This window comes from Dendropsophus ebraccatus, chromosome 12 (assembly GCF_027789765.1).
Source record: "Dendropsophus ebraccatus isolate aDenEbr1 chromosome 12, aDenEbr1.pat, whole genome shotgun sequence".
Lineage (NCBI taxonomy): Eukaryota > Metazoa > Chordata > Amphibia > Anura > Hylidae > Dendropsophus > Dendropsophus ebraccatus.
The window spans coordinates 4,670,282-4,693,188 of NC_091465.1; the positions used below are offsets into that span (position 1 = coordinate 4,670,282).

A 22,907-nucleotide genomic window follows, 5' to 3' on the forward strand; every position below is an offset into this window, starting at 1 on the left:
GAGCCGCCCAGATGGCCGCGCGTGTACACTGTGAGGGCAGGAATATAACCCGTGTATATAACCCGGGAGGAGGCGGCGCCGCGTATATAACCCGGGAGGAGGCGGCGCCGCGTATATAACCCGGGAGGAGGCGGCACCGTGTATATAACCCGGGAGGAGGCGGCACCGTGTATATAACCCGGGAGGAGGCGGCACCGTGTATATAACCCGGGCGGAGGCGGCACCGTGTATATAACCCGGGAGGAGGCGGCACCGTGTATATAACCCGGGCGGAGGCGGCACCGTGTATATAATCTATAGACTGTAACAACAACCAAGGACGCTGTCCCTGGATGCTGTACTACATTTCCCATGAGGCTTTTCCATGTATTCCTATTATCGGGGATTCTGGGACATGTAGTCATTGTAGTTCGCTCAATCTGTGCAGCGGTAGGACGCCAGCGCGAGACACTTCTCACTACATTTCCCATGATCCTCCTCCATTTAGTAATATGCTGAGGGATTCTGGGAGTTGTAGTGAAGCATTAGAGCACCTGCTGCAGCGACCTGTGGCTTCCCCCGGGTGCTCCGTCCGCATTGTCTCGGACTTTCCCTCTGCAGGACTCCTCTTGGGCATTCTGGGAGTTGTAGTTATACAGCTGGAGAACTTCAGTCAGAGACGAGTGATTCCCAGCAATCCTCCTACATTTCCCATGAGCATCTGGACCCATCACCCGCTCACCCACAGCTCCCAGGATTTCACCTCCATTCATTTGTCTGGCTGGGAATTCTGGGAGCTGTAGTGCGACATCTGGCTACCTGTTCCATAGTGATGCTACCTGGTCCATCTCACCTGACCGCCTCCATAGGCTCCACCCCCCGTGCAGGCATTCTGGGAGTTGTAGTGTCATCCCGGAACAGCCGCAGTGTATAACCCTATAACTGACAGTCTAGACATACAGACAATAATGACATTCCCACAGCGAATGCGTCAAAGTGATTGACTCGCCGCTCCACTAATCCGGTTACGTTTCTCAGGACGCCAAAACAGATGACCCAATCGGAGACGTCGCCTTGTTGATTGCCATACTTCCGGACCAATCAGAGTTGTGTTTACTGAGCCGGGAGGCCAGGCTTGTCATTGCCTTTTGCAGGGGAGTGGGCGGGGCTACACAGCTGCTCTCCCACGAGGTGAGCGGTGCGGGCTGAGCGGGAGGCGGCGGCACAGCGGGGAGTTCGGGGAGAGAGCGGCGGCGGTGGTGGCGGCCCCGGTGCTGGAGGAGGCGGAGCCTGCGGGGAGGAGAAGCAGGTGCGCAGTGAGTCCATCTCTCTCTATTACTCCGCAGTTACCGGCAGAGATTGTGTGTCAGTCAGTGATGTGACAGATTGTGCACTGCCTGTATATACTGTATACTGTACATGTATGATCTATATACTATATACTGTGCATGTATGATCACATCTATATACTGTGCATGTATGATCACATCTATATACTGTGCATGTATGATCACATCTATATACTGTACATGTATGATCACATCTATATACTGTACATGTATGATCACATCTATATACTGTGCATGTATGATCACATCTATATACTGTGCATGTATGATCTATATACTATATACTGTGCATGTATGATCACATCTATATACTGTGCATGTATGATCACATCTATATACTGTGCATGTATGATCACATCTATATACTGTGCATGTATGATCACATCTATATACTGTACATGTATGATCTATATACTATATACTGTACATGTATGATCACATCTATATACTGTGCATGTATGATCACATCTATATACTGTACATGTATGATCTATATACTATATACTGTACATGTATGATCACATCTATATACTGTACATGTATGATCTATATACTATATACTGTACATGTATGATCACATCTATATACTGTGCATGTATGATCTATATACTATATACTGTACATGTATGATCACATCTATATACTGTACATGTATGATCTATATACTGTGCATGTATGATCACATCTATATACTGTACATGCATGATCTGTATACTATATACTGTACATGTATGATCTATATACTATATACTGTGCATGTATGATCTATATACTATACATGTATGATCTATATACTATACATGTATGATCACATCTATATACTGTACATGTATGATCTATATACTATACTATATACTGTACATGTATGATCACATCTATATACTGTGCATGCATGATCTATATACTGTCCATGTATGATCTATATACTGTGCATGTATGATCGCATCTATATACTGTGCATGTATGATCTATATACTATACATGTATGATCACATCTATATACTGTACATGTATGATCTATATACTGTACATGTATGATCACATCTATATACTGTACATGTATGATCTATATACTATATACTGTGCATGTATGATCTATATACTATATACTGTGCATGTATGATCTATATACTATACATGTATGATCACATCTATATACTGTACATGTATGATCACATCTATATACTGTGCATGCATGATCTATATACTGTGCATGTATGATCTATATACTGTACATGTATGATCACATCTATATACTGTGCATGTATGATCTATATACTGTGCATGTATGATCACATCTATATACTGTGCATGTATGATCGCATCTATATACTGTACATGTATGATCTATATACTGTCCATGTATGATCACATCTATATACTGTGCATGTATGATCTATATACTGTACATGTATGATCTATATACTGTACATGTATGATCACATCTATATACTGTGCATGTATGATCTATATACTGTCCATGTATGATCACATCTATATACTGTGCATGTATGATCTATATACTGTACATGTATGATCTATATACTATATACTGTACATGTATGATCTATATACTATATACTGTACATGTATGATCACATCTATATACTGTGCATGTATGATCTATATACTGTACATGTATGATCTATATACTATATACTGTACATGTATGATCTATATACTATATACTGTACATGTATGATCACATCTATATACTGTGCATGTATGATCTATATACTGTCCATGTATGATCTATATACTGTACATGTATGATCACATCTATATACTGTGCATGTATGATCTATATACTGTACATGTATGATCTATATACTATATACTGTACATGTATGATCTATATACTATATACTGTACATGTATGATCTATATACTATATACTGTACATGTATGATCTATATACTGTACATGTATGATCTATATGCTGTACATGTATGATCTATATACTGTGCATGTATGATCTATATACTATACATGTATGATCACATCTATATACTGTACATGTATGATCTATATACTATATGCTGTGCATGTATGATCACATCTATATACTGTACATGTATGATCTATATACTGTACATGTATGATCTATATACTATATGCTGTACATGTATGATCTATATACTGTGCATGTATGATCTATATACTATACATGTATGATCACATCTATATACTGTACATGTATGATCTATATACTATATACTGTACATGTATGATCTATATACTATATACTGTACATGTATGATCTATATTCTGTGCATGTATGATCACATCTATATACTGTACATGTATGATCTATATACTATATGCTGTACATGTATGATCTATATACAGTGCATGTATGATCTATATGCTGTACATTTATGATCTATATACTGTACATGTATGATCTATATACTATACATGTATGATCACATCTATATACTGTACATGTATGATCTATATACTATATGCTGTGCATGTATGATCACATCTATATACTGTACATGTATGATCTATATACTGTACATGTATGATCTATATACTATATGCTGTACATGTATGATCTATATACTGTGCATGTATGATCTATATACTATACATGTATGATCACATCTATATACTGTACATGTATGATCTATATACTATATACTGTACATGTATGATCTATATACTATATACTGTACATGTATGATCTATATACTATATGCTGTGCATGTATGATCACATCTATATACTGTACATGTATGATCTATATACTATATACTGTACATGTATGATCTATATACTATATGCTGTACATGTATGATCTATATGCTGTACATGTATGATCTATATACTATACATGTATGATCACATCTATATACTGTACATGTATGATCACATCTATATACTGTACATGTATGATCTATATACTATATACTGTACATGTATGATCACATCTATATACTGTGCATGTATGATCTATATACTGTACATGTATAAACTATATACTGTACATGTATGATCTATATACTATATACTGTCCATGTATGACCACATCTATATACTGTACATGTATAATCACATCTATATACTGTACATGTATGATCTATATACTATATACTGTACATGTATGATCACATCTATATACTGTGCATGTATGATCACATCTATATACTGTACATGTATGATCACATCTATATACTGTACATGTATGATCTATATACTGTACATGTATGATCTATATACTATATACTGTACATGTATGATCACATCTATATACTGTACATGTATGATCTATATACTGTACATGTATGATCTATTTACTGTACATGTATGATCACATCTATATACTGTGCATGTATGATCACATCTATATACTGTACATGTATGATCTATATACTGTGCATGGATGATCTATATACTATACATGTATGATCTATATACTATATGCTGTGCATGTATGATCACATCTATATACTGTACATGTATGATCACATCTATATACTGTACATGTATGATCTATATACTATATACTGTACATGTATGATCACATCTATATACTGTGCATGTATGATCTATATACTGTACATGTATAAACTATATACTGTACATGTATGATCTATATACTATATACTGCCCATGTATGACCACATCTATATACTGTACATGTATAATCACATCTATATACTGTACATGTATGATCACATCTATATACTGTGCATGTATGATCTATATACTATATACTGTACATGTATGATCTATATACTGTACATGTATGATCTATATACTGTACATGTATGATCTATATACTATATACTGTACATGTATGATCACATCTATATACTGTGCATGTATGATCACATCTATATACTGTGCATGTATGATCACATCTATATACTGTACATGTATGATCTATATACTGTACATGTATGATCTATATACTGTACATGTATGATCTATATACTATATACTGTACATGTATGATCACATCTATATACTGTACATGTATGATCTATATACTGTGCATGGATGATCTATATACTGTCCATGTATGATCTATATACTGTCCATGTATGATCTATATACTGTCCATGTATGATCACATCTATATACTGTGCATGGATGATCTATATACTGTACATGTATGATCTATATACTGTCCATGTATGATCTATATACTGTACATGTATGATCACATCTATATACTGTACATGTATGATCTATATACTGTACATGTATGATCACATCTATATACTGTGCATGTATGATCACATCTATATACTGTGCATGTATGATCTATATACTGTCCATGGATGATCTATATACTGTACATGTATGATCACATCTATATACTGTACATGTATGATTATATACTGTGCATGTATGATCACATCTATATACTGTGCATGTATGATCTATATACTGTCCATGGATGATCTATATACTGTACATGTATGATCACATCTATATACTGTGCATGTATGATCTATATACTGTCCATGGATGATCTATATACTGTACATGTATGATCACATCTATATACTGTACATGTATGATTATATACTGTGCATGTATGATCACATCTATATACTGTGCATGTATGATCTATATACTGTCCATGTATGATCTATATACTGTACATGTATGATCACATCTATATACTGTACATGTATGATCACACCTATAGGCTGGGTTCACACTACGTATATTTCAGTCAGTATTGTGGTCCTCATATTGCAACCAAACCAGGAGTGGATTAAAAACACAGAAAGGATCTGTTCACACAATGGTGAAATTGAGTGGATGGCCGCCATATACCAGTAAATAACGGCCATTATTTCAATATAACGGCCGTTGTTTTAAAATAACAGCAAATATTTGCCATTAAATGGCGGCCATCCACTCAATTTCACCAGTGTGTGAACAGATCCTTTCTGTGTTTTTAATCCACTCCTGGTTTTGGTTGCAATACTGACTGAAATATACGTAGTGTGAACGCAGCCTTATACTGTGCATGTATGATCACATCTATATACTGTGCTGTGCATGTATGATCAATATATACTGTACATGTATGATCACATTTATATACTGTGCTGTGCATGTATGATCAATACTCTGTAAACATATGATCACATCTATATACTGTGCATGTATGATCACATCTATATACTGTACATGTATGATCTATATATTGGAAATCTATGATAATAAGAGTTTAAGAGTAACTTGGTTTAAGAGCGTTTTGCAAGAAGAGATCACAGTTTTTCAAAATAGTAACTTGGTGTAAGAGCATTGCTTTGGTGTAAGAGCTCCCTGTACTGGGTGGGAGCAGGAGTGGGGGAGGGGCATGGTCTGCATATCGGGGTCTACAGCCCTATACTCTGACCCAGGAAGGCTTGCATCAGGGGACAGGACTCTTCATAGCTGTAACCCCTCGCTCCCTGGACAGAGAGCGCTGCTATACTGTGCCTACATATGTCCTGCTCATTCCTTCCTGCTCCCTGCAGTCTATGTCAGCCCTTGTTTTTCCAATCCTCTACATTCCTGCTGTAATGTGCCTGCACTCACACTTAGCTATATACACTGCTGCTATAATGTGCCTGCACTTACACTCAGCTATACACACTGCTGCTACAATGTGTCTGTACTTATACTCAGCCATTCACACTTCTGTATAGAAATGTTTCTGTCACTGTCCTCCTGCACAGCTCTGTAATTGTCACTTCCTGAATGGTCCATGCTGAACAAACCCTTCCCCCATTGCTGTCATGTGACCACACAGACCTCTGACAGCAGCCCTGCTTTTCTATTCTAGCCTGTTGTACTACGCTACTGAATTATGGCATCTCCATCTCTGCATCTCCATTCTGTATCTACAACCTGTATCTACTATACTATACACCACATGTTGATTGCTATACTGTACAGTAACTTATATGTCACATATCCAGCTGCTGTGTTATCAGGGTTATACAGTTACTATACATTATACACCACATGCTGCTATACTGTACAGTAACTTATATATCACATATCCAGCTGCTGTGTTATCAGGGTTATACAGTTACTATACATTATACACCACATGCTGCTATACTGTACAGTAACTTATATATCACATATCCAGCTGCTGTGTTATCAGGGTTATACAGTTACTATACATTATACACCACATGCTGCTATACTGTACAGTAACTTATATATCACATATCCAGCTGCTGTGTTATCAGGGTTATGCAGTTACTATACATTATACACCACATGCTGATTGCTATACTGTACAGTAACTTATATATCACATATCCAGCTGCTGCTGTGTTATCAGGGTTATACAGTTACTATACATTATATACCACATGCTGCTATACTGTACAGTAACATATATATCACATATACAGCTGCTGTGCTATCAGGGTTATACAGTTACTATACATTATACACCACATGCTGCTATACTGTACAGTAACTTATATATCACATATCCAGCTGCTGTGTTATCAGGGTTATACAGTTACTATACATTATACACCACATGCTGCTATACTGTACAGTAACTTATATATCACAGATTCAGCTGCTTCTCATTGTTTCATCTCTTCTACATGTTGTTCAGAATAAATAATCATTATTTTTGGGGTGTGGAACCAATTTTCTGCATTTGAATGATTTCTTATGGGAAAATTTGCTTTGGTTAAAGAGTGGATTTGTATTACAAGCGCCGAACGGATTATGCTCCTAATCCAAGGCACCACTGTATACTGTGCACGTATGATCACATCTATATATACAATACAACATGTATATACTGTGTATGATCACATCTCTATATACTGTACATGTATGATCACATCTATATACTGTACATGTATGATCTATATACTGTACATGTATGATCACATCTATATACTGTGCATGTATGATCTATATACTGTCCATGTATGATCACATCTATATACTGTGCATGTATAATCACATCTATATACTGTGCATGTATGATCACATCTATATACTGTGCATGTATGATCACATCTATATACTGTACATGTATGATCTATATACTGTACAGGTATGATCACATCTATATACTGTGCGTTTATGATCACATCTATATACTGTACATGTATGTTACATATATACCTCTTATATGCCCCTGTCGGCTCATATTTATTATACTACCCCCCTTCCCTCCATCCACTTCTTCCCAGTGTACCAGTGTAGTGTAAGGACCACTGGCGTAAAAGCTGCCACTAGCCCCCCCTCCCCTTCCTGTACTGCAGCGTTCTTCTAGACGAGAAGCCTTCGGAGCAGCGCTCGACCACATCCTCTGGCAGAAAGCAGCGGCAGATTTGTCCTAGATTTCAGGCTTTCCTATCATCTCTTTGACTGCAGAATAAAGCGGTGGCCCCGGAGCCCCACGCGTCTCTGCTAGCTGTCACTGCATCGGCATACGGCGCGGGGATGCACGCCAGTGAGTGACAACCGTGTTTATTGCAACACTTTGAGGATTTGCTGTCTCATCATTTGTCGCCCCCCCCCCCCCCCCCCCCCCCATCATCACCCTCCCCATTCTCCACCCTGCATTGCTGTGAGCGCTCGGTCCCTACTACTTCCCTATGAGTGAGCGGGGTGTGTGGTCCCTCTGCACACCGGTCAATGTCATTGCCGCAGAAGTGAGTTAACAATCACCTCCGCCGCCGCTGCGTTGTCCGCATGGTATCTGCCGCAGATGGTTTCATCCTTCATCTAATTTGTCATTGAGGATGAAATGCAATCACTTAGCGGAGGGTCATAGCCGGGATTAGATTTGCCTTCTAGCCTGCGGGCCCTGGCGCATGGTGGTGCGGCTACGGTATGATACATAATGCATATGTACGGGGGAGGGGAGACTTTGATGGTGCCTCTCGCTGACAGCTGCCTGCGTCTTGCACTGACTCAGCCCATGTGAAGTGTTCTTGTGCGTTGCATAAGTCGCCGGTGGTTGTGACATAACTCCGCCAACCGTCCTTCCATCCAGATCTGGTGTCTGTCGCACTCGCTCAGCGTCCAGGACGGTTACGGATTTGTGCAATGTTCACAGAGATCCCATTTGGATGCAGGGATTATATGAATGTGTATGAGGGGCTGTGCACGAGCGAGCCGAGCGAGGTATATGGAACAGCAGAGCTGTCTGTGCTTAAAGGGGAAAGCCGCATGTACTTGGTGTCCCATATGTCAGCAGGTCAAACTGCTGGGGTCTCAGCTCCCGGGCCATGGGGGTCAGCAGTGCAGCTATATCCTGGGGGGGGGGAATAGTTCTGTAACTTAGGCGGTCTGTTTCACTGTGTTCTCCACTGATGGGGGTCTGTGTCACTGTGTTCTCCACTGATGGGGGTCTGTGTCACTGTCTTCTCTATTGATGGGGGTCTGTGTCACTGTCTTCTCTATTGATGGGGGTCTGTGTCACTGTGTTCTCCATTGATGGGGGTCTGTGTCACTGTGTTCTCCATTGCTGGGGGTCTATGTCACTGTGTTCTCCACTGATGGGGGTCTGTGTCACTGTGTTCTCCATTGATGGGGGTCTGTGTTACTGTGTTCTCCACTGATGGGGGTCTGTGTCACTGTGTTCTCCATTGATGGGGGTCTGTGTCACTGTGTTCTTCATTGATGGGGGTCTGTGTCACTGTGTTCTCCACTGATGGGGGTCTGTGTCACTGTGTTCTCCATTGATGGGGGTCTGTGTCAGTGTGTTCTCCACTGATGGGGGTCTGTGTCACTGTGTTCTCCATTGCTGGGGGTCTATGTCATGGTGTTCTCCATTGATGGGGGGGGTCTGTGTCACTGTGTTCTCCATTGATGGGGGTCTATGTCACTGTGTTCTCCATTGATGGGGGTCTATGTCACTGTGTTCTCCATTGATGGGGGTCTGTGTCACTGTGTTCTCCATTGATGGGGGGTCTGTGTCACTGTGTTCTCCATTGATGGGGGTCTGTGTTACTGTGTTCTCCATTGATGGGGGTCTGTGTCACTGTGTTCTCCATTGATGGGGGTCTGTGTCACTGCGTTCTCCATTGATGGGGGTCTGTGTCACTGTGTTCTCCATTGATGGGGGTCTGTGTCACTGTGTTCTCCATTGATGGGGGTCTGTGTCACTGTGTTCTCCATTGATGGTGGTCTGTGTCACTGTGTTCTCCTGAAAAGACCCCATGGCAGGTGCCTAGGTGGGTAGTAGATGGTCCATGTTCCTGCTTGTGTCTATTAGACTTTGTCAGTCTCCTGCGGCAGGTACAGAGTGTTTGGTACTTTGGGGTGATACTCTGCGGCAGGTACAGATAGCACTGCAGGTACAGAGCGTCTGGTACTTTGGGGCAATACTCTGCGGCAGGTACAGATAGCACTGCAGGTACGGAGTGTCTGGTATTTTGGGGCGATACTCTGGCAGGTACAGATAGCACTGCAGGTACAAAGTGTCTGGTAGGGTGATACTCTGTGGCAGGTACAGATAGCACTGCAGGTACAAAGTGTCTGGTAGGGTGATACTCTGTGGCAGGTACAGATAGCACTGCAGGTACAAAGTGTCTGGTAGGGTGATACTCTGCAGCAGGTACATATAGCACTGCAGGTACAGTGTCTGGTACTTTGGAGCGATACTCTGCAGATGTGGGGTCTGAGTGGGTAAGAGCATAAGAAGAGGGATATCACTACAGTCTTAAGTTTATGACTAGTATCACTATGTGGTTACAGAACAGCTAAAATAGTAATCCTCTATTATATAATGTTATTACTAGGACTACCATCACTGTATACTGGAGCCATCGGGATAGGCTGCGGTGGGGTACACTGACTGGTGAGGAGGGGGGCACTGACTGGTGAGGAGGGGGGCACTGACTGGTGAGGAGGGGTGCACTGACTGGTGAGGAGGGGTGCACTGACTGGTGAGGAGGGGGGCACTGACTGGTGAGGAGGGGTGCACTGACTGGTGAGGAGGGGTGCACTGACTGGTGAGGAGGAGGGAACTGACTGGTGAGGAGGGGGGCACTGACTGGTGAGGAGGAGGGAAATGACTGGTGAGGAGGGGTGCACTGACTGGTGATGAGGGGTGCACTGACTGCTGAGGAGGGGGGCACTGACTGGTGAGGAGCGGGGCACTGACTGGTGAGGAGGGGGGCACTGACTGGTGATGAGGGGTGCACTGACTGGTGAGGAGGGGTGCACTGACTGCTGAGGAGGAGGGAACTGACTGGTGAGGAGGGGGGCACTGACTGGTGAGGAGGGGTGCACTGACTGGTGAGGAGGGGTGCACTGACTAGTGATGAGGGGTGCACTGACTAGTGATGAGGGGTGCACTGACTGGTGATGAGGGGTGCACTGACTGGTGATGAGGGGTGCACTGACTGGTGAGGAGGAGGGAAATGACTGGTGAGGAGGGGTGCACTGACTGGTGAGGAGGGGTGCACTGACTGGTGAGGAGGGGTGCACTGACTGGTGAGGAGGGGTGCACTGACTGGTGAGGAGGGGTGCACTGACTGGTGAGGAGGGGTGCACTGACTGGTGAGGAGGGGTGCACTGACTGGTGAGGAGGGGTGCACTGACTGGTGAGGAGGGGAGCACTGACTGGTGAGGAGGAGGGAAATGACTGGTGAGGAGGGGTGCACTGACTGGTGAGGAGGGGTGCACTGACTGGTGAGGAGGGGGGCACTGACTGATGAGGAGGAGGGAAATGACTGGTGAGGAGGAGGGAACTGACTGGTGAGGAGGGGTGCACTGACTGGTGAGGAGGGGTGCACTGACTGGTGAGGAGGGGTGCACTGACTGGTGATGAGGGGTGCACTGACTGGTGATGAGGGGTGCACTGACTGGTGAGGAGGGGTGCACTGACTGGAGAGGAGGAGGGAAATGACTGGTGAGGAGGGGTGCACTGACTGGTGAGGAGGGGTGCACTGACTGGTGAGGAGGGGTGCACTGACTGGTGAGGAGGGGTGCACTGACTGGTGAGGAGGGGGGCACTGACTGGTGAGGAGGGGTGCACTGACTGGTGAGGAGGGGTGCACTGACTGGTGAGGAGGGGTGCACTGACTGGTGAGGAGGGGAGCACTGACTGGTGAGGAGGAGGGAAATGACTGGTGAGGAGGGGTGCACTGACTGGTGAGGAGGGGGGCACTGACTGATGAGGAGGAGGGAAATGACTGGTGAGGAGGAGGGAACTGACTGGTGAGGAGGGGGGAACTGACTGGTGAGGAGGAGGGAAATGACTGGTGAAGAGGGGTGCACTGACTGGTGAGGAGGGGTGCACTGACTGGTGAGGAGGGGTGCACTGACTGGTGAGGAGGAGGGGTGCACTGACTGGTGAGGAGGAGGGGTGCACTGACTGGTGAGGAGGGGTGCACTGACTGGTGAGGAGGGGTGCACTGACTGGTGAGGAGGGGGGCACTGACTGCTCTGTCTGTCCTCCATATTTCACACTGCAGCTTTCCGGTACTGTGTATGGGACTGGTGACCGGTAGCAGATTATGGTTTGCCCTGTGTGCATCTCTCCATATACAGCCATATAGTGCACCTCCCCATATACAGCCATATAGTGCACCTTCCCTATATACAGCCATATAGTGCACCTCCACATTTACAGCCATATAGTGCACCTCCCCACATACAGCCATATAGTGCACCTCCCCACATACAGCCATATAGTGCACCTCCCCATATACAGCCATATAGTGCACCTCCCCATATATAGCCATATAGTGCACCTCCCCATATACAGCCATATAGTGCACCTCCCCATATACAGCCATATAGTGCACCTCCCCATATACAGCCATATAGTGCACCTCCCCATATACAGCCATATAGTGGACCTCTCCATATAGAGCACCTCCCCATATACGGCCATATAGTGCACCTCCCTATATACGGCCATATAGTGCACCTCCCCATATACAGCCATATAGTGCACCTCCCCATATACAGCCATATATAGTGCACCTCCCCATATACAGCCATATAGTGCACCTACCCATATACAACCATATAGTGCACCTCCCCATATACAGCCATATAGTGCACCTCCCCATATACAGCCATATAGTGCACCTCCCCATATACAGCCATATATAGTGCACCTCCCCATATACAGCCATATAGTGCACCTCCCCATATACAGCCATATAGTGCACCTCCCCATATACAGCCATATAGTGCACCTCCCTATATACGGCTATATAGTGCCCTGTACAGAAGACACAGCAGGCATCCATCAGCCATACCCCCAGTTTCGGTTTCACTTTAGTGTCTCCATTTATCGCCATTATAACATATCAACCACAGGTGCATTTGTCTGTAATGGAACCAGTATAAAATGTCAGCAGGAAACCAGTGACACCTTGTCAGGGGAAGCCATGTCATCTCTACCTTACCTCATGCTGAATGAATGGCGGGAAGGACCCGTGTCAGTAACTCTGCAGCTGACATCAGCACATGTGGAGCCATCTGTGTATGATGAGCCGCACAGGAAAGCCTTAAAGGGGAGCTCCACCTGTAGACATTGTCAGACATTTCCCATTCTCTGGTCTCCTCTTTATGATCTCTACTGGTGCTCAGCAGCGTGCGGTGGGACTACAACCCCCAGCATGGAGAGCCACTGGTTGCGGTAATCTCCTGGGGTCTGAGATTATGGACTTCCTCTGTTATATTACGGTCGTGTGGCGGGGTTAGGGTCATGGCGGGCAGATGACGTGTTGTCTGAGCTGTAACTACAGTCTTATTAGTTGTCACCATTCTTTTTACTCACCGATTTAGCGTTTTTTGTTTTGTTTTTTTTTAAGAAAAAAGTTTGTAAAAATTTCTGTGTGTCGCGGTGTAGTTTTTAAGGAAAGGGGTGTGGCTTTACTGTATAGGGGTGTGGCCTAAAAGCAGTAACGTGTCAAATTTTTGGTGCCTATTTTTGGCATAAAATGGGCAAAGTAATGGTTAGTCTAAACCAGCATCCTGGGGTCCTCCAGATGTTAAAAGCTACCATCATGTCTGGACAAAGGCCCAATTGGTTGCCCATAGCAACCAGTCATAGCTTACCTTTCATTTCACCAGAGCTACATGATAAATGATAGCTGAGTTGTGATTGGTTGCTATGGGAACTGTGACTGGTTGCTATGGGCAACAGAGACTCTTACTTTAGAACAGCGCCATAAATCCCTCAAACTATCTTAGTATTTGGAGGCGTTCATGCCCTGAAGACTATGGGGGAGATTTATGGCGCTTTTTTTATAGTAAGATTCTCTTTGTTGCCCATAGCAACCAATCACAGCTTCCATAGCAACCAGTCACAGCTTAGCTTTCATTTCCCACATTGCTGCAAAGCTGAGTGGGATAGGTTGCTATGGGAGCTGTGATTGGTTGCTATGGGCAACAAACAGAATCTTACCATAAGATCGTGCTGTAAATCTCCCCTTTTGTTTTGGTGCAGAAACTTTGCGCATATTATTCGATAGATTTGCAGCAAATCTGCAGCGTGTGAGCAGAGCCTTAGGCTGCGTGTCCAGAGCAGGAGAGGTTTTCTATGGGGATTTGCTGCTGCTCTGGACAGTTCCTGACATGGACAGAGGTGGCAGCAGAGAGCACAGTGTCACACTGGAGAGAATACACCACTTCCTGCAGGACATACAGTAGCTGATAAGTACTAGAACACTGGAGATTCTTAAATAGAAGTAAATTACAAATCTATATAAAACCAAAAAAAACAATAAAATAAAAAATATTTTTTGGCGGAGTACCCCTTTAAACGGACAGCAAAAACACAGTGTGAACGTACTCTTGGCTTTGAATAGACTTGCAAAACTCTTTGAGCTTGGCAACATTTCTCGGGGTTGTTTGTCCCTGATGCGATGATGGCCGTGATGGCCGAGAGCCGCGCTGCATCACCTATAGGCCGGGTGAGCCCGTACCCTGTGCTTCCACGTTACGATAAGAAAACCTCCGACCACAGATGAGGAATGTGGAGGCCGGGGAAGCAGTAAGACGCAACCACTTACGGCGCCATAACTATTTAATAAGGCTTTTCTTTATTAATGACTTGGCGTGTGTGTACGCTCATGAGGGAATAGAGATGTCTGTGCGCTCCGCTTCTGCTTCCTCCGCCATCTCCTGGATGGAACGTTATAATGGAAGCATAGCCGGGCTCAGGGAGCACTCTATCAGTACTGGATGGACTGGGCCAGTGCCAGGCTGCCATGTTGTCCCAGTTTTTGGGTTGTTTTCTGGTTGGGTCCATGGACGTTCTAAATGAAACCAGTTTGGCCCCTGGAGTGGTCAGACGGGCCCCAGAGTCGCCCTCCCCCCGTCCTTACCACTTTTCCAGGTTCTGAGACTTGTTAATAGAGCAGGGATGTGTCCCCCAGTAGCTGTGCAGATATGGGGGGTGTAGTATAATGGTGGACGACCTCATCAGCCGAGCGTCCATGGGCTTTTATTGGCGAGAGGGATCTGCTCCCAGACTCCTCAGGGGACGGATTATCTGTTGTGGATGCAGGCCGCCATTCACAGCCGAGCGTGTTCTGTAAGTAGAGAAGACGGATCGGGGCCTGAAGAGACTGACAGCGATCAGCCAATCAATGAGCGAACTTACCTGCATCGGCAGATCAGCTTGTTTTAACCGGCCCAACAACTGTTGCTTGTTTGTCGGCTGCACGTCCAACATTGCACAGGGGTTGTGTGGCCGTGCTTCTCCCTGTGTGATAGGAGATGTGTGGCCGTGCTTCTCCTGTATGTGATAGGGGACGTGTGGCTGCCCTTCTCCCTGTGTGATAGGGGACGTGTGGCCGCGCTTCTCCCTGTGTGATAGGGGACGTGCGGCTGTGCTTCTCCCAGTGTGATAGGGGACGTGTGGCTGCCCTTCTCCCTGTGTGATAGGGGACGTGTGGCTGCCCTTCTCCCTGTGTGATAGGGGACGTGTGGCTGCCCTTCTCCCTGTGTGATAGGGGATGTGTGGCTGCACTTCTCCCTGTGTGATAGGGGACGTGTGGCTGCACTTCTCCCTGTGTGATAGGGGACGTGCGGCTGTGCTTCTCCCAGTGTGATAGGGGACGTGTGGCCGCGCTTCTCCCTGGGTGATAGGGGACGTGTGGCTGCACTTCTCCCTGTGTGATAGGGGACGTGTGGCCGCACTTCTCCCTGTGTGATAGGGGACGTGCGGCTGTGCTTCTCCCAGTGTGATAGGGGACGTGTGGCTGCCCTTCTCCCTGTGTGATAGGGGACGTGTGGCTGCACTTCTCCCTGTGTGATAGGGGACGTGTGGCCGCGCTTCACCCTGTGTGATAGGGGACCTGTGGCCGTGCTCCTTCAGTGTGATAGGGGACGTGTGGCCGCACTTCTCCCTGTGTGATGGGGGGGTGCGGCTGTGCTTCTCCTGTGTGATGGGGGGGGTGCGGCTGTGCTTCTCCTGTGTGATGGGGGGGCTGCGGCTGTGCTTCTCCTGTGTGATAGGGGACGTGTGGCTGTGCTTCTCCTGTGTGATGGGGGGGGTGCGGCTGTGCTTCTCCTCTGTGATGGGGGGGCTGCGGCTGTGCTTCTCCTGTGTGATAGGGGACGTGTGGCTTTACTTCTCCCTGTGTGATAGGGGACGTGTGGCTGCACTTCTCCCTGTGTGATAGGGGACGTGTGGCTGCACTTCTCCCTGTGTGATAAGGGACGTCCGGCCATGTGATAGTAGTTGTGCGGCCATGCTTCTCCCTGTGTGATAGTAGTTGTGCGGCCATGCTTCTCCCTGTGTGATAGTAGTTGTGCGGCCATGCTTCTCCCTGTGTGATAGTATCTGTGAGGCCATGCTTCTCCCTGTGTGATAGTAGTTGTGCGGCCATGCTTCTCCCTGTGTGATAGTAGTTGTGCGGCCATGCTTCTCCCTGTGTGATAGTAGTTGTGCGGCCATGCTTCTCCCTGTGTGATAGTAGTTGTGCGGCCATGCTTCTCCCTGTGTGATAGTAGTTGTGCGGCCATGCTTCTCCCTGTGTGATAGTAGTTGTGCGGCCATGCTTCTCCCTGTGTGATAGTAGTTGTGCGGCCATGCTTCTCCCTGTGTGATAGTAGTTGTGCGGCCATGCTTCTCCCTGTGTGATAGTAGTTGTGCGGCCATGCTTCTCCCTGTGTGATAGTAGTTGTGCGGCCATGCTTCTCCCTGTTTGATAGTTGTGCAGCTGCACTTCTCCCTGTGTGATGGGGTCCGCGTCAGCGCTTCTCCTCATGTGATAGGAGGTGTGTGGCCACGGATTTTTTACCGGATAACCCCTTTAAGCCCCACTCCCCCGCCCCCCCCCCCCCCCCCCCCCCCCCCCCACACACACACAATTTTGTGCAGTGAAGTTGTGATCCTTGGGTGTCCAGCAGCTAGGACTCTGAGTGATGAGGTGCAGCGTGTAGCCTGGCTAGTAGGGCACAGCCGCCCCTGAGGGATTTCTGGAACCTCTTTCCCGGTGACTCCACATCAGGCGGGCAGGTTTTCGCAGTTTTTTCCTTCTGGTCGGAGTCCCCCCTGGACTTGTTGTGTGAGTCACATATGGACACTTTATACCAAGCAATAAATCACTGAAAAAAGCTGGGAATGAAATTTCAGATCTGAGTAGACGTGTTACAGCGTGTCAGCGCACAACGCCGGGGTCAGCGCCTGACATATAGGTCACCGCGTTTTGGGTTTCTTTAGGAGCTTCTTCTATGGTTACTGGATGACCCCCGTGCGGAGAGTGACTGAACCCAGGATTCTGATTATCTTATTGATTTTGTGTCTTTATCTTTTTTACTTCTTTTTTATTCATTCTCTTTGTTTATATATATTTTTTTATTTTATTCTGTTTGTTTTATCTCATATCGGTTACTATGAACCTGTTATAAGTCGGGTCACATGCAACTTTATGTTACAGACAGTGAAAGAAGACGTTCTTAGAATGTTTTGCTACTGCTGTGTCACGCTGGAGAAAATACACCACTTCCTGCAGGACATACAGCAGCTGATAAGTACTGAAAGACTGAAGATTTTTTTTTTTTAAGTAAAAAATTTTTACAAATCTGTATAACTTTTTGATACCATTTGATATGAAAACTATTGTTTTCTCTGGAGCTCCCCTTTAAGTAGGCCAGTGTGCCAAAAATTTCTCTGTCAGGTGATTGAAGCCTTAAAGTAACCCCACAAAACAAAGTGCTGTGTATATAGTCAGTGTTTGCTGTATTGTGTGGACTGTGAGGTTATTCAGTGTCTTGTGCTGTTATGGTTGGCAGGATCCGTCTGGCTGCGGTACTGAAGGTAACCTTCTCCCCTGTCTTCCATATGCAGATGTAGAGATCAGCAATCAGAGAGCGGCATAATCACCACCCGCAGCCTCGGCCGCCGCCACCGCTCTATTATGTTTGTTGTTATTTCCGTCCTGACATTGTGATTCTCAGACTTACCATTATTTAAACACAAAGCAAATTGAATAATAGGAAGCGTAAGGGAGCGGGGACACCTGACCTGAGAGGGAGGGAGCGGGGACGCCTGACCCGAGAGGGAGGGAGCGGGGACACCTGACCCGAGAGGGAGGGAGCGGGGACGCCTGACCCGAGAGGGAGGGAGGACGCCTGACCTGGGAGGGAGGGAGCGAGGACGCCTGACCTGAGAGGGAGGGAGCGGGGACGCCTGACCCTAGAGGGAGGGAGCGGGGACGCCTGACCCTAGAGGGAGGGAGCGGGGACGCCTGACCTGAGAGGAAGGGAGGGAGCGAGGACGCCTGACTTGAGAGGGAGGGAGGGAGCGAGGACGCCTGACCCGAGAGGGAGGGAGCGGGGACGCCTGACCCGAGAGGGAGGGAGCGGGGACGCCTGACCCGAGAGGCAGGGAGCGGGGACCCCTGACCCGAGAGGCAGGGAGCGGGGACCCCTGACCCGAGAGGGAGGGAGCGGGGACGCCTGACCCGAGAGGGAGGGAGCGGGGACGCCTGACCCGAGAGGGAGGGAGCGGGGACGCCTGACCCGAGAGGGAGGGAGCGGGGACGCCTGACCCGAGAGGGAGGGAGCGGGGACGCCTGACCCGAGAGGGAGGGAGCGGGGACGCCTGACCCGAGAGGGAGGGAGCGGGGACGCCTGACCCGAGAGGGAGGGAGCGGGGACGCCTGACCCGAGAGGGAGGGAGCGGGGACGCCTGACCCGAGAGGGAGGGAGCGGGGACGCCTGACCCGAGAGGGAGGGAGCGGGGACGCCTGACCCGAGAGGGAGGGAGCGGGGACGCCTGACCCGAGAGGGAGGGAGCGGGGACGCCTGACCCGAGAGGGAGGGAGCGGGGACGCCTGACCCGAGAGGGAGGGAGCGGGGACGCCTGACCCGAGAGGGAGGGAGCGGGGACGCCTGACCCGAGAGGGAGGGAGCGGGGACGCCTGACCCGAGAGGGAGGGAGCGGGGACGCCTGACCCGAGAGGGAGGGAGCGGGGACGCCTGACCCGAGAGGGAGGGAGCGGGGACGCCTGACCCGAGAGGGAGGGAGCGGGGACGCCTGACCCGAGAGGGAGGGAGCGGGGACGCCTGACCCGAGAGGGAGGGAGCGGGGACGCCTGACCCGAGAGGGAGGGAGCGGGGACGCCTGACCCGAGAGGGAGGGAGCGGGGACGCCTGACCCGAGAGGGAGGGAGCGGGGACGCCTGACCCGAGAGGGAGGGAGCGGGGACGCCTGACCCGAGAGGGAGGGAGCGGGGACGCCTGACCCGAGAGGGAGGGAGCGGGGACGCCTGACCCGAGAGGGAGGGAGCGGGGACGCCTGACCCGAGAGGGAGGGAGCGGGGACGCCTGACCCGAGAGGGAGGGAGCGGGGACGCCTGACCCGAGAGGGAGGGAGCGGGGACGCCTGACCCGAGAGGGAGGGAGCGGGGACGCCTGACCCGAGAGGGAGGGAGCGGGGACGCCTGACCCGAGAGGGAGGGAGCGGGGACGCCTGACCCGAGAGGGAGGGAGCGGGGACGCCTGACCCGAGAGGGAGGGAGCGGGGACGCCTGACCCGAGAGGGAGGGAGCGGGGACGCCTGACCCGAGAGGGAGGGAGCGGGGACGCCTGACCCGAGAGGGAGGGAGCGGGGACGCCTGACCCGAGAGGGAGGGAGCGGGGACGCCTGACCCGAGAGGGAGGGAGCGGGGACGCCTGACCCGAGAGGGAGGGAGCGGGGACGCCTGACCCGAGAGGGAGGGAGCGGGGACGCCTGACCCGAGAGGGAGGGAGCGGGGACGCCTGACCCGAGAGGGAGGGAGCGGGGACGCCTGACCCGAGAGGGAGGGAGCGGGGACGCCTGACCCGAGAGGGATGGACGGGGGACGCCTGGCCCGAGAGGGATGGACGGGGGACGCCTGGCCCGAGAGGGAGGGAGCGGGGACGCCTGGCCCGAGAGGGAGGGAGCGACGGGGACGCCTGACCCGAGAGGGAGGGAGCGGGGACGCCTGACCCGAGAGGGAGGGAGCGGGGACGCCTGACCCGAGAGGGAGGGAGCGGGGACGCCTGACCCGAGAGGGATGGACGGGGGCGCCTGGCCCGAGAGGGAGGGAGCGGGGACGCCTGGCCCGAGAGGGAGGGAGGGAGCGGGGACGCCTGACCCGAGAGGGAGGGAGCGGGGACGCCTGACCCGAGAGGGAGGGAGCGGGGACGCCTGGCCCGAGAGGGAGGGATGGACGGGGGCGCCTGGCCCGAGAGGGAGGGAGCGGGGACGCCTGGCCCGAGAGGGAGGGATGGACGGGGGCGCCTGACCAGATAGTGAGGGAGGGAGCAGGAAAACTGGACTTGAGAGAGAGCTGAGACACTGGGCCTGAGAGTGAGGAAGTGAGCGTAGTAGTGGTGTCCACTGATCACTGTCTGTAGTAGTAGTAGTAGTAGTAGTAGTAGTGGTGTCCGCTGATCACTGTCTGTAGTAGTAGTAGTAGTAGTAGTAGTAGTAGTAGTAGTGGTGTCCGCTGATCACTGTCTGTAGTAGTAGTAGTAGTAGTAGTAGTAGTGCACTGCTGATCACTGTCTGTAGTAGTGCACTGCTGATCACTGTCTGTAGTAGTAGTAGTGCACTGCTGATCACTGTCTGTAGTAGTAGTAGTAGTAGTGCACTGCTGATCACTGTCTGTAGTAGTAGTGCACTGCTGATCACTGTCTGTAGTAGTAGTAGTAGTAGTAGTAGTAGTAGTAGTGCACTGCTGATCACTGTCTGTAGTAGTAGTAGTAGTAGTGCACTGCTGATCACTGTCTGTAGTAGTAGTAGTAGTAGTAGTAGTGCACTGCTGATCACTGTCTGTAGTAGTAGTGCACTGCTGATCACTGTCTGTAGTAGTAGTAGTAGTAGTAGTAGTAGTAGTAGTGCACTGCTGATCACTGTCTGTAGTAGTAGTAGTAGTAGTAGTAGTGCACTGCTGATCACTGTCTGTAGTAGTAGTAGTAGTGCACTGCTGATCACTGTCTGTAGTAGTAGTAGTAGTAGTGGTGTCCGCTGATCACTGTCTGTAGTAGTAGTAGTAGTGCACTGCTGATCACTGCCTGTAGTAGTAGTAGTAGTAGTAGTAGTGCACTGCTGATCACTGTCTGTAGTAGTAGTGCACTGCTGATCACTGTCTGTAGTAGTAGTGCACTGCTGATCACTGTCTGTAGTAGTAGTAGTAGTAGTAGTAGTAGTAGTAGTGCACTGCTGATCACTGTCTGTAGTAGTAGTAGTAGTAGTAGTAGTAGTAGTAGTAGTAGTAGTAGTGCACTGCTGATCACTGTCTGTAGTAGTAGTAGTAGTAGTAGTAGTAGTAGTGCACTGCTGATCACTGTCTGTAGTAGTAGTAGTAGTAGTAGTAGTAGTGCACTGCTGATCACTGTCTGTAGTAGTAGTAGTAGTAGTAGTAGTAGTAGTAGTAGTAGTAGTGCACTGCTGATCACTGTCTGTAGTAGTAGTGCACTGCTGATCACTGTTTGTAGTAGTAGTATTAGTAGTAGTAGTGCACTGCTGATCACTGTCTGTAGTAGTAGTATTAGTAGTAGTAGTGCACTGCTGATCACTGTCTGTAGTAGTAGTATTAGTAGTAGTAGTGCACTGCTGATCACTGTCTGTAGTAGTAGTATTAGTAGTAGTAGTAGTGCACTGCTGATCACTGTCTGTAGTAGTAGTAGTAGTAGTGCACTGCTGATCACTGTCTGTAGTAGTAGTAGTAGTAGTAGTGCACTGCTGATCACTGTTTGTAGTAGTAGTATTAGTAGTAGTAGTGCACTGCTGATCACTGTCTGTAGTAGTAGTAGTAGTAGTAGTAGTAGTAGTAGTAGTAGTGCACTGCTGATCACTGTCTGTAGTAGTAGTGCACTGCTGATCACTGTTTGTAGTAGTAGTATTAGTAGTAGTAGTGCACTGCTGATCACTGTCTGTAGTAGTAGTATTAGTAGTAGTAGTGCACTGCTGATCACTGTCTGTAGTAGTAGTATTAGTAGTAGTAGTGCACTGCTGATCACTGTCTGTAGTAGTAGTATTAGTAGTAGTAGTAGTGCACTGCTGATCACTGTCTGTAGTAGTAGTAGTAGTAGTGCACTGCTGATCACTGTCTGTAGTAGTAGTAGTAGTAGTAGTGCACTGCTGATCACTGTCTGTAGTAGTAGTGCACTGCTGATCACTGTCTG

At 47.9% G+C, this 22,907-nt stretch overlaps 2 protein-coding genes across 10 annotated transcripts in view; one reads left to right on the plus strand and one right to left on the minus strand.

The window, feature by feature from the left end:
• NPHP4 (nephrocystin 4) overlaps window positions 1-14,335 on the minus strand; it is a 164,880-nt gene extending 150,545 nt beyond the window's left edge. The window contains exon 1 of one of the 3 annotated variants that reach the window (XM_069948418.1): window positions 14,074-14,335. The gene's annotated coding sequence lies outside the window, so the exon portion shown is untranslated. The other 2 variants (XM_069948415.1, XM_069948414.1) reach the window with 2 other exon arrangements.
• The window catches only part of KCNAB2 (potassium voltage-gated channel subfamily A regulatory beta subunit 2), a 131,809-nt gene continuing 108,911 nt past the window's right edge, over window positions 10-22,907 (plus strand). For 4 of the 7 annotated variants that reach the window (XM_069948421.1, XM_069948429.1, XM_069948428.1 and 1 more), the window contains exon 1: window positions 1,227-1,295. The gene's annotated coding sequence lies outside the window, so the exon portion shown is untranslated. Of the gene's footprint in view, window positions 31-1,226; window positions 1,296-8,924; window positions 8,981-22,907 lie in introns of those variants that run through there. The other 3 variants (XM_069948425.1, XM_069948422.1, XM_069948424.1) reach the window with 3 other exon arrangements.